We start from the raw sequence: 12,746 nt of genomic DNA, 5'->3' as shown, positions 1-12,746 counted from the left end.
GGTCAGGTACCTAGGAGGAGTAAGCATCCCATGCCGACCAGTCACACCCGCCGTGAGCCCTGTATCTTGAATAATCATGTTTCAATTATTATGTCACACGTCCTCGCAGTAGTTCAGGGGCGAAGCGTTGGTGAATTCGTTTAAGGTGGCCCACTACACCTTGAAAGCGTTAGTGTAACCATTGACTGTCACATGACCATGGAGGCACATATATCATCAGTGTGCAGAGGTGCATTAATCCAACTTAAGAATCTGAGCCAGCTGAGGAGTTATCTGGACAGGGAATCGCTGGAATGTGTTGTCCATGCATTGATAACAACAAAGCTGGACTACTGCAACTCTCTCTACTTACCATCAAAACAGACCCAGTGGCTCCAATCCACCCAAAACGCTGCAGCCAGAATCATCTCAGGCACCGGCAAATATGACAGGATTATACCAGTTAACGATGAAGAAGTTGAAATCATCCCGTTTGTCACACAGTTGAGTTGTCAGTTTGCCGTTAATGTCTACTTTAAAAAAATATATCTAAGCATGAAGCAGAAGTGGACGACACTGTGGTGTCTTTTATTTCCAGCTAACAGGGATATATCGAATTGACATATGAATGAAAGTTATCATTGTTAATTGACAAAATGTCTTCAATATATCTAAATTTCGAATTGAAGACCACAGCAAGAAGTGTTTTCTGTTCACGTAGAAGTTTTTGAATAAATTAAAGCCCCCCCCCCCCCCCCCCCGAAACAACATTATAAAAGATAAATTTTTCAACCATTTTATGTGGCCGAGTGGTTAGAGCATTGCGCTCAAAATCACACGGCCTCTCACCTCTGTCGGAGCGGGTTCGAATCCCGCTTGCGCCGGTAAGTGAGAAAGTTTCCCAGTTTACTTTCGGAAGGTCGGTGGTCTCTTCCCAGGTACATTGCATCTGGGTTCTCTCTTCCACCAATAAAAACTGGGCGCCACCATATAACTGAAAAATTGTTGAGTGTGGCAGAAAACATCAAAACAAAACAAAAAACAACCATTTTCCCTTAACATAGCCTTTTTCAACCGAGTGTGCTTTTTATCGAACTAGATATATTTTCAAAGAAAACTGAATTGAATTTAGTTCTACGCCTGGTATATATATATATATATATATATATATATATATATATATATATATATATATATATACTACTCAAAATTTGATAAGGATCACTAGGTTATATGTGTGTAATTTACCACTAACATAACAAAAGACATAAATTTGACTCAGAAACGTGTTTACTCAGGTTATGAATGAAAATTCATGAACGGCATGAACTTTTATCAATACGGAATGCTTGAAATCTGATAACAACACCAAAAGGCATTTCATTACAAAAAGTTAACAGCAAACCAGAGAAAGAATTACACAGTTTTGGAGGATAGTCCATCATTACACTTAGTCGATGAAGTGTCAATACCTGGTATGGCCTCCCCTTGCATCAATGACGGCTTGACAACGTCGAGCCATGCTGTCAATAAGCACCCGGATGTTTCCAATGGGAAGGTTGTTCCACTCTTCCACGAGGGCGTTTCCGAGCTCTGCCAAAGTCGTGGGTTGTGCTCTATGGCGTGAAAGGGCAACCTGCAGCATGTTCCATACATGCTCAATCGGGTTCAAGTCCGGCGAGCGCGGTGGCCATTCCATACGAACAATTGTCTCCTGCTGAAGGTACTGCTCCACCACCCTGGCGCGATGAGGACGGGCGTTATCATCCATCAGGATGAACTCAGGGCCAACAGCACCAGCGTAGGGTCTGACGTAAACATCGAGGATCTCATCCCGGTACCGCACCCCCGTCATTGTTCCTCTCTCCAGGACATGAAGATCTGTTCTTCCATCCCTGCTGATTCCACCCCAGACCATGATGGAACCACCACCATAACGGTCATGTTCACTGATGTTGGCATCATGGAAACGTTCACGTTGTCGTCGCCACACTCGGTGCCTCCTGTCTGTAAAGTCCAAACAATACCTGGACTCATCGGTGAACAAAACTTGAACCCAATCGTTCTGTGTCCAAGTGACGTGATCTTAAGCCCAGTCCAATCGCTCCCGCCGGTGTCGAACAGTGGGAGGGACTCGAACGCATGCCCTTCTCGAGTTGAGACCTGCATTGTGAAGCCGATTCCGTATCGTCTGAGTGGACATATTCACTCCCGAGGCGTTCAGGAGGTCGTTACGTAGGCTGGTTGCTGTCCAGAAGGGATGGCGTCGTGCCTGAAGAGCCACAAAATGGTCTTGGCGTTGGGTTGTCGACCTCTGACGACCACCCCCCATGTCGGTGTGCTGCTGTACCAAAAGTTTGCTATCGGTTCCAGGCCCTTTTTACAACGCTCTGGCTGACGTTTAGTGCATTTGCAACGTCACGTTGTGAATAGCCAGCGTCAAGCATTCCAGTACATCTGCCCAGTTGTTCTGTCGTCAGGCGACGCCTTACACGTTGAGGGGGCATTGTGTTGATAAACCTAGTGTAAACACTCAAGTGAGTTTGAAATTTTAGAAAGAATCAGACACCGATGCTTGAGTGAAAATCGTGCAATGGTAGCAAAAGCATAAACTGTGATGAGACACGCATTTCCCATGGCATGAAATGCACGTGCAAGTTTGTTGAAGACGTTTTTGATTTCATTTGGACACAATATTGCCAGTTATGCAGTTATTAATTTTTTAAACAGAAAAATATCTATGATCCTTATCAAATTTTGAGTAGTATATATATATTATATATATATATATATATATATATATATATATATATATATATATATATATATATATATACATATATATATATTATGTATATCATCATCATCAAACTTGAAAGCGAAAGCGTCCGGTGTGTATAAAAGGTTTGCTTCATTAGGAATGAATTATGTGAAAGTTCTTACATTTACCGATATCCTAGCTGTGGATTGGTGTTGAACCTGAGGAGATACAGCGGGAAAGAAAGACCAAAACAGAACCAATACAATCTAGGGTGAAGTTTACGATCTGTAGTAAGTGGAATTAACAGATTTATTTCATGATATATGAAATAGCTAAAAGGCTAAGAGAGAATCTATGCTTGAATGAAATTAAAAGGTCACCTCTTTATCTATTTAGGATTGGAGTGCTGCGGTCACTAACTTTCTGTTAGTTAATAAATGATAAATTAAACACAAGATGTTTAAGTTTTTGACTTAATAAGATTATGAATTATCGTTGTTTTATAAATACCATACTCCCTGTTGTAAGTACACACATACACGGTATTATGTATAAATACATGTACAGCTGTACATGTGTGTTACTGACGTTTTGCCACGGGAGGATATAAACCCATAGCCAAATGTCTAAATTTCTTTCAACTGATTCGATACGCAAGAGCTTGTTCTGCGTATAGTCAGTTTTTAAATCGACTGACAAACAAGTTGATGGTACAGGGGTTTCAACACTCTCGATTCAAGTCAGCATTTCGCAAATTTTAGGCTCGTTGTAACGATCTAGTTCGTCAATACAACCTATCATTGGGTCAAATGCTTTCTTACATATTTCATATCGATTGTTAGGCCGTTCTTGGCACACTGATTTTGACTATGGATAACTCCGTTTACCTGATCAGGATATAGGGCTCATGGCGGTGTGACAGGTCGACAGGGGATGCTTATTCCTCCTAGGCACCTGATCCCACCTCTAGTGTGTCCAGGGTTCCATGTTTGCCCAACTATCTGCTTTGTATTGCTTATAGGAGTTATGAGATTGATCACTGTTCGTTATCTTCACCTTTCTTGTAACACGCTTTATAAATTCTTATACAAACGTTTATTCAATTTATGATGCAAAATTCTAAGATAAAATCTTTTTACCGCGCTTGTAAACAAATTATCAAAATATTGATTTTAATCAAAATGGAACACCCCCCCCCCCCCCCCGAGTTTTTGGTGTTATCTTAGCTACATGTACATTAATCATTCTCTATTTCTTAAATTCCATTCCGTCTTCCGTTCCGAGTTTTAGCAACACCCTTACAGAAGGTACAGGCTTGTGTCAAAGACAACGACACGGGATCATATTTTCCCCGCCAATATAAGAAGGAAAATCACAACACGTGTGTGGTATCGGCATTAGCGCCACTTTTTAATGAAGAATCGGAGAGACAACATAAGACACTAAGGTCCGGGGTCATAAACCGACGGAACACCAAGTTCCGGAGCAAGCAATGTCTGGCGCCCAGTCTTAGCTCAGCTGCATTGGCTTCCAGTGCAGCATCGTCCACAATACAATTTCTCGGCATTCATCTTCTGCACGCTGACGGGATGTGTTCCTGAATATCTACAAGAACTCATTGATGTGTATCCCCCACCCCAACCACTAATATCGAAAATATTACTGACACTCACTCGTACAAAGTCTTTCGGAGAACGCACGTTTACATGTACCTGAGCTGCAGTCAGTTTGTGGAATGACCTTCCAAAATATGTTAAAACTGCAACAACAACAAAAAAACTTTCAAAAACCTGATTTTTATGCTTCTTATAGAGTACAATTGTTTTGTCAATTATCGTTTTAATGCATGATAATTGACAAAACCCTTGTACTGTCTAAGAAGCATAAAAGTCAGGATTTTGAAAGTTGTAAATCTTCTTTATGCTTTATTTCGTTGATTTCTAAAATCATGCATAGGCACTACATAAACAAATTGAATAAAAAATATAAAATTTCAGCTATCGATCTTAATTATAGTGTTTTATTTTGTTATCATTGTTATAGTATAAAGTAGATTTCCTTTGGGGGCAAATCCCAATCTTCCATAATATGAGTCGTTAGATAGTGTACAACCAATCAGACCATATATACATGTACGACTAAAAGTAAATACATATAAGAAGGCCTGTTCCACTTTTTATTTGAAAAATAAAAGATGCATGTTTACTTAGCAAACCACTGATTTTTACGAGAAATATGGGTGGTGTTATAATACAAGTCTACTTTGCCAAGCCCGATTTTCTTAAATCGTGAAATCGTCACTAGGCTGGTATATTTATTTTCCCATAGTAAATAATTATATGGTATAACAATTACAAGCAGAAAAAAATCACTTTGATACAAACTTGTGCGATACATTAAACACACTTTTCTAAACTCTTCTATGTCGAAATACATGGCTACATGTATAAGGTTGTTTCTTGGCATCATTTTTCGATAATTGATATTTAATCCGCCCTTTTCAAATGAAATTGCTGCAGGTGAATTTTACAAATTATTACAAAGCAACAAACCACGCCGTGACGAGGATTTTACAGAATCTACTCCGTCTATAATTCTGGTTGGGAGATGACATGATTTTATCAATTGACAGCTCAATAACTTTTTGACAGTAACTGTGTTTTGTCTTTTAACAATCTTTAACGTCCTTCTCGAGAATCTTTCACTCATATTGAGACCTCGCCATTGCCCTAGCTGCAGAATTGTAGCTCTCTGAAAAATATTTTGACGGAACAGAGAGCTACTACGAACCCTGTTGTTGTTGGTATATATTCATAAAATCCGTTATAAGTTATATGTTCGCTCTTCATTTATTATCAACACGAATAATTTATAGAAATTAAAAATATAGTTTTTCTAAAGGTAAAATGCTACAAAAGTCCTTAACACTCGTGTGACAGGGATGGAAACCGGACCATACTAATGGAAACCGCATTGCCGTGAGTTTAGCTATTTGAATAATTATTATTTAAAGGAACTGGGATGATATATTATTTAAAATATTTAGCTAAAATATTTATGGGGATATTAGTTCACATCTAGACGTTATTGTGTAAGTATGGAAATGAACCGGGGTTCGAACTGACCGGCTACCTAACATGGCTACGTCAACAAACGAACTCATTTAAAGCTGGGAGTTTTCGGGTTGTATGGGGCTTTAATGAATATTTGAAGGTATGTTTGGACACAAGTATAGTAGGAAAATATGTTAAGAATTTTTTCATATTAAATTTATGAGACAGCAACACAAGAATACAACGATATCAGGCCTCAACCGTGCACAGCTTTTTGTGCGCCGTAAATGGAAGGTTTTTCTAAGGGGTGGATCTGTAGCTCTCTGTTCCGTCAAAATATTTTTTCAGAGAGCTACAGTTCTGCAGCTACCATTGCCCGTGAAGGGCTGCAACATATAGGCCTATAAAATATCGATAATCTACATGTTTTACATGTACATATGTATATGGATTTATCAGACAAAAGTGTTGTTAGTCGAGGGCTTGTATCGATCGATCGAACCAGTGTAAACTGTGTATACATTTGTATACAGACTTTCATACATGTAGGTATAATGTACACGTTTATATACCAACTGAGTACAGGTATCTACATATGAAACTTTAAATACCACCAATGACAGTGTGTTAACTCGGAAGAATCACTCTTCACTGTGTATTGTCTTTATTTGTAACAATAATTATATTCTTTACATGTATGTATTTGGGCTATGATTTTGGCAATAAATAATATTCTATTCTGTGGGTTGCTGTACTTGTCGACTTTGATAAGATGGAATTCTGATGCATTCCGTCGTTATATCCGTATAAACTCTTTTAGGTTTTAGGATTTTACATGACAGGTCAGCATTTGGCTGCTGTTCATGTAATCTCAAATTTGCACCTGTCGATTTTCAGGTGTGTTTCAATTTTTCTGTTTTTGATGAGGCTAATATGTAATGACAGGTCAGTAGTCTGCTGTTATTTCTGTTCAAAGACAATTGTTATGTTTTGCATATATTATTGTTCTGATTCCCGCACTTCATTTTGTTTTCATAGCAGTTCAGAAGTTTTCTGCTGTTGATATTTGCAAAACCAGAACTGTGTGTCTGTAATTTTTATTGTCTAGAGGGTTGACCTTGCTGGCACTTCTTAAATTATTGCCACTTTAAGTGCACGCAGATTACATGATATCAATACCTTATTTGTGTACAGTTCATTATTTTTTGGTTACTTGTCAAATCCTTTCACATTGTAATAATCGAGATTATTTGAGTTTATATCAAATAGTCCGTATTCATTTTGATACACCCTGTAGGTCGGGTCTACGTGACTTTAGCGGCTAGATGGTACAAGTTAATTCGTATGCACTACGTCACATTCGGTACTCCCTGTGATCGAACCCATTCATTACATTTTTTCCAACCGAAGCATCCACCCACCCTCCCCCAATTTTAATTTGTATATACATGTTCTTTCCTTTTGGTTCTGCTGTTTCCTTCTCTTTCATAGGTTTCGCAACAGACGAAGACTTCCAACAGGTTACCTGGATAAAGTAAATGGTAAAGCCTGGACCACACCAAGTGTGACTGCATTGCCATTCGGGATGGAGTGCCTTAATAACAACTTTTTAAATGTTAAGGGGGAATTTTTAATATTAAGGCAAATTGTTGATACAGTGTATTTGAGTCTAATTAATTAGACTGTCGCATGTTTAAGGGGGGGTTGGGGACTGGGGAGTCGGTAATGGTATGTGATGACTGTTTCTGCTCCAAAACCTGGTTGTTTCCCCCACCTGCTTTTAAAGCAGGGAGCAATTTACAGTACTAAAAGTCGTACAAGTTAAAACAAGTAAACTAATAGTGGGGCCACCACCGGGGACGGTTGGGCTCCAAACCTGGTTGTTTCCCCCACCTGCTTCTAAAGCAGGGGGCAATTTACAGTACTAAAAGTCGTACAAGTTAAAACAAGTAAACTAATAGTGGGGCCACCACCGGGGACGGTTGGGCTCCAAACCTGGTTGTTTCCCCCACCTGCTTCTAAAGCAGGGGGCAATTTACAGTACTAAAAGTCGTACAAGTTAAAACAAGTAAACTAATAGTGGGGCCACCACCGGGGACGGTTGGGCCCACATCCACCTCACTTCAGTGAGGGGATGCTACAGTCTGATGCATGTTTGGGGCTTATGTCCAACATGATAATGTACATACCAGGTAGCACTGCAGGAGACAGGGTGAGAAGGGCGGGTCTCGCTTACCTCCTTAGAACGCTGGTGTCCGTTCAGGTCTGGGCACTGAATGTTTTACTCGCCCCCCCCCCCCCCCCCAGTGTACCCCTTACAAGTTAAGTTAAACTGGCTCACTGGGCGACTCCCCAGTTACCCCACAAAATTTTCACATGCGGCCGATATTGTCCATTTCAGTATATCCCGAATGTGTCATTGCTGTTATATGAATAAATTGGTAAACGTTGCTTGTGTCTGTTATTCACTGCAATGAGTCATGGACTGTTATTACAGCCAGTTTTTTGGTTTTATCTATCGGGCGGATTCTTTAATTAATGCATTTTTATGTGTGGTTTTATCTATCTACTTGCCAAGTGGCCTTTGGTTGGGGTTAATCCAATTCATTTTGTCTTGGATTCATGGCCTTGAGTTGTTGTTGCTACCCACCCTGTTTTTGTGAGCAGGCAATATTTTTATGCTAATCTTTTTACATATGTGTATGCAATAGGGGGTCATCTTGTTAGACCCCCTATCGGATGGTTTTATTTTGTGTATATATGTTCTCTTTCTCAATGTTGATTTTATAGATACAGTGTATATGTAACAGGGGGTCATCTAGTCATTTGCAGCATATAATCTTAATTTTTACTTGGTTTTAATGACCCCCTGTACTATATATGCTTTTCGTCATTTACTCAATAAATGACATTTTCTATTCTCAAACTTGTTCTGATTTGCTTGTTTTGAGCAAAATACGAGTGCAGTCCACTTGGCTATTGTTTTTTGAGCTAAGGATCATAAATAAATTCTTAAAACTATCTACAATATTCCCCGACTGCCCTAGTAATAAATTGTTACTTCAATATGATTTACGACACGTTTCTCATTTAGTTCGTTCATCTCCGGATTTGATCGAAACTCTAAATTTTAATAGCCTTCGCTTTGTAATTTTCACGCGCTTTTAAACAAAGGAATCCTTTGGAACACCCTTTCTTGAATGTTTTAAGTTATTACACTTCCCAAAATCTTCTGGCTCATCACTTTAGTGCTTGCAACAATGTTTTATGTCGGTGTTTGTATTTACACCGTGTAAAACCCCACATTTGGGGGTGCGGAATGGTAACCTTACGGGGTACGGAATTGGAAGCGTGTTTTACTAGATAAGTTGAGATATTTAGCTTGGTTACAGCTATAGAGATAAAACTAGTCTTATATTAACAAACAACGGAACAGTGATGTCCGCGCTTACTCTTACTCGTTTCCCACCTTACAGTTCGTGCTAGAAATAGGTGAACACTTCAACAATGTTCGGCAACCACACGTAAGGATGCAAATTTGAACGATATTTGGTGAAACTTTCAATGATTCTACCACTCCTTATGATATGACTAATATGCATGTTTTCTGCACATAAAGCTGTTGCATATATTTTCATGATTTTAGAAATTTTACGTCATATAAACGGTGAAAACTTCAAATTGAGTATGTGCCACTAGAGTGTACAGATTTCAGTGGAGGTAGGGGGCAATGAACCAATCATATTGTGATGAGTTTAAGAAAGTGTCGTTTGGATTTGAGATTAATATTAAACCATCTTTGTGTTGATAACGAACTTATTGTAGTCATTCTTTGATTTGAAATGTCGTTTGTATAGAAATGCAGTCGGTAGATTAACATTTCTGATCAGAGAATTATTTGATATGTTGGATGTTCCAAATCGAATTTCAAAACTAACGTCATCTATTAAAGTAAAAGGAAATTAAATAAATTATATTGTTGTCACGGAAAAGATATTTCACTGTATTTACATGTTAAACTATTTTACATGTGTATATTTTACATATATAATAATCGTTATAACGATCTAGTTTGCCAATACAACCTATCATTGGGTCAAATGCTGTGTGACTTGTTTCATACCAATAATTATTGTTAGACCGTTCTTGACAAACTGATTTTGACTACGGATAACTCCGTTTACCTGATCAAGATATAGGACTCACGGCGGGTGTGACAGGTCGACAGGGGATGCTTAGTTCCTTCTAGGCACCTGATCCCACCTCTGGTGTGTCCAGGGGTCCATGTTTGCCCACCTATCTATTTTGTATTGCTTATAGGAGTTATGAGATTAATCACTGTTCGTTACCTTCACCTTTCATAACCCTTACAAAAATATAAGCCCTCTGGCAGCACATTTGCCGCAAGTATACTTTTCGTATGAAAAATTTTCCTCTGGCACACAGTTTGCAGCAAACCTGCGGCACACACTTCTGGCACACAGTGTGCGGCATATTTGCCGCAAGTATACTTTTCGTATGCAAATTTTTCCTCTGACACACAGCTTGCGGCAAACTTGCTGCACGCTCTTGCTGCAGACTTCTGGCACACAGTTTGCAGCAAACTTGCGGCACACTTCTGGCACTGTCTGCTCGAAATTAAGGGATCCTATATAAACTGTTATTACAAAAACAAAATAACAATTCAATTGATATAATTTCAAGAACAATGACATATCAAGTATTTAACATATTCAAAAATACTAATTTAAAAAAAAAGAATGATTCAAAAACACAGAACAAATGACCGGGTTCTTGTAAAATATGCTATCTATCAGAAGAACAACAGTAGAAACATACTGGAAAAATGACAAATTAAAGGTAGAATTTTTCAACAACCAAAAAAAAAGGGGGGGGGAGAAACGTTTTTAAAATGTTACATGTATATCTTCAATGTTTGTATAACATCTATAATGTACAGGGAATGTTAAGTAAAAGCTGAGTTAGTTACATGAAGCTTAAAAAATGACTAAGTTCAACTTCACCATGCACATGTAAATTTTTCAAAGAATGCCTGATCACTTTCGAAAAGACATATGCACATTTACAATACTTCCATAACAGCTGTTCAAGGTCTGAAGGATGTCAAATAAATGCTGTAAGAGGAGTTGATTACAAAAAATAGGTACCGTCAATTCAGGAAATGCTTTTTAAAAAATGACAAAGTTCAACTAAATGTAATTTTTTTGAAAAAAGTCTGATCACTTTCAAAAAGACACATTCACATCTTAAATGTGTCGATAACTACTGAGGAATATCAATTTAGATGTGCACGAGTTGATCACACAAAATAGGTACCATCTTTTCAAGAAATGCATAAAAAATTTCCAAGTTCAACTACACGTAATTTTTAAAAAAAAGTCTAATCGTTTTCAAAAAGACGCATACACATCTTCAATGTGTTCATAACAACTGTACAAAGTTTAAGGAATGTCAAGTCAAAGGTGCATGATGATTTGATTACACAAAATAGTTACCATCTACATGTGTATTCAAGAAATGCTTAAAAATTACGAAGTTCAACTACATGTAAATTTTTCGAAAAATGTCTGATCACTTTCAAAAAGGCACATGCACATCTTTAATGTATCCCTAACAAATGTACAAAGTTTGAGGAACATCAAGTGAGAGGTGTGAAAGGAGTTGATTACACAAAGTAGGTACTATTACAGGGACGCTACTGTTGCTCGCCCACCAGTCATTCACCATTTTATAAACTGTTTGCACATTGTGCAACCCGACCAGAAATATAAAATATAATTATAACAAGATGTGAGAGAAAGCTTAAAGAAACTGCAACAGCTTTTAAAACATTTTTGTTACGCAATCCTTTGTCTTTTTAGGCTTTTATATAGAAGAAAGTCTACTTGTAGTGAAAAGGTTACCTGTAGGTGTCCAATAAGTTGACAATTGCTGTCCATTATTTTTAAGAATGGACAGATACTGTCCGTTCTTAAAAATAATGGACAGTAATTGTCAACTTATTGGACACCTACAGGTAAACCCAATAACTTATTAGACATCTACAGGTAGGCTGAAAATAAGAGAAAGACAATACATTTATCAAAGAGATACAAATTTAATTTTAAATTCCCTACAAGTAAGAACCAACACAGATATTGGAAAAATCACTGAAACACTTAAAAATGATATTTCCCTTTAGTAGAATTCTCTGCTTCAACTCCTAAGATTCACAATTTTTTAATTCCATTGACCATTACTATATCGCATCAAAACTTAAATTTGAAAGACATATTTCCATACTGTATTTGAATTTCGCTCGATACAGAGGCACCTTCCGAAACTTCTTCACAACGTTTTTTTTTTAAGTTTTCTTTATTAGCATATCATAATTTTGAATTATTGTTTTCGCTTTCATCAATAATTTCACCTCACGAGATAGTTGTATTGGGTTCTTTTGGCTGGCGTTAATTATTTCCTCATCCAAATATTCGAAAACACAATACTTTTCAGATCAAAATTTGACTTCATAACTTTTTCACCCTCCATATCCAGAATATTTGCAATACTTTCACTAAAATCCTTCAATTTTGACTGTGCAATGAAAATGCTCTCCCCATCAGAGGAAGACATGTTGATATGGCTCAGTACTATAGAGTGAGTGAATATAAAACCTGCAGTAGAAGACTACTCACCTGACACTGTCCAATAAGTGAACAAAAGAAACAGAATTATACGCAAGACTGGTTATATTGTCAGATTATTCAAAATAGCTTTATTCATAATTATCATTCTCAATGGGTTTACCTGAGACTGTCCATTCTTAGAACAAAAGATGTAATGTTTTACATGTAAGTAGGATATAAGCCTCAAACTGTCCATTCTGTGAGAGAAAGTACTGATCGAGGCCCGTAGGGCCTCGATCAGTTCTTTCTCTCACAGAATGGACAGTT

The sequence above is a fragment of the Ostrea edulis genome, chromosome 4, assembly GCF_947568905.1.
Source record: "Ostrea edulis chromosome 4, xbOstEdul1.1, whole genome shotgun sequence".
NCBI lineage: Eukaryota > Metazoa > Mollusca > Bivalvia > Ostreida > Ostreidae > Ostrea > Ostrea edulis.
The sequence above is the reverse complement of the archived record's forward strand: the minus strand, read 5'-3'. Positions refer to the sequence as shown.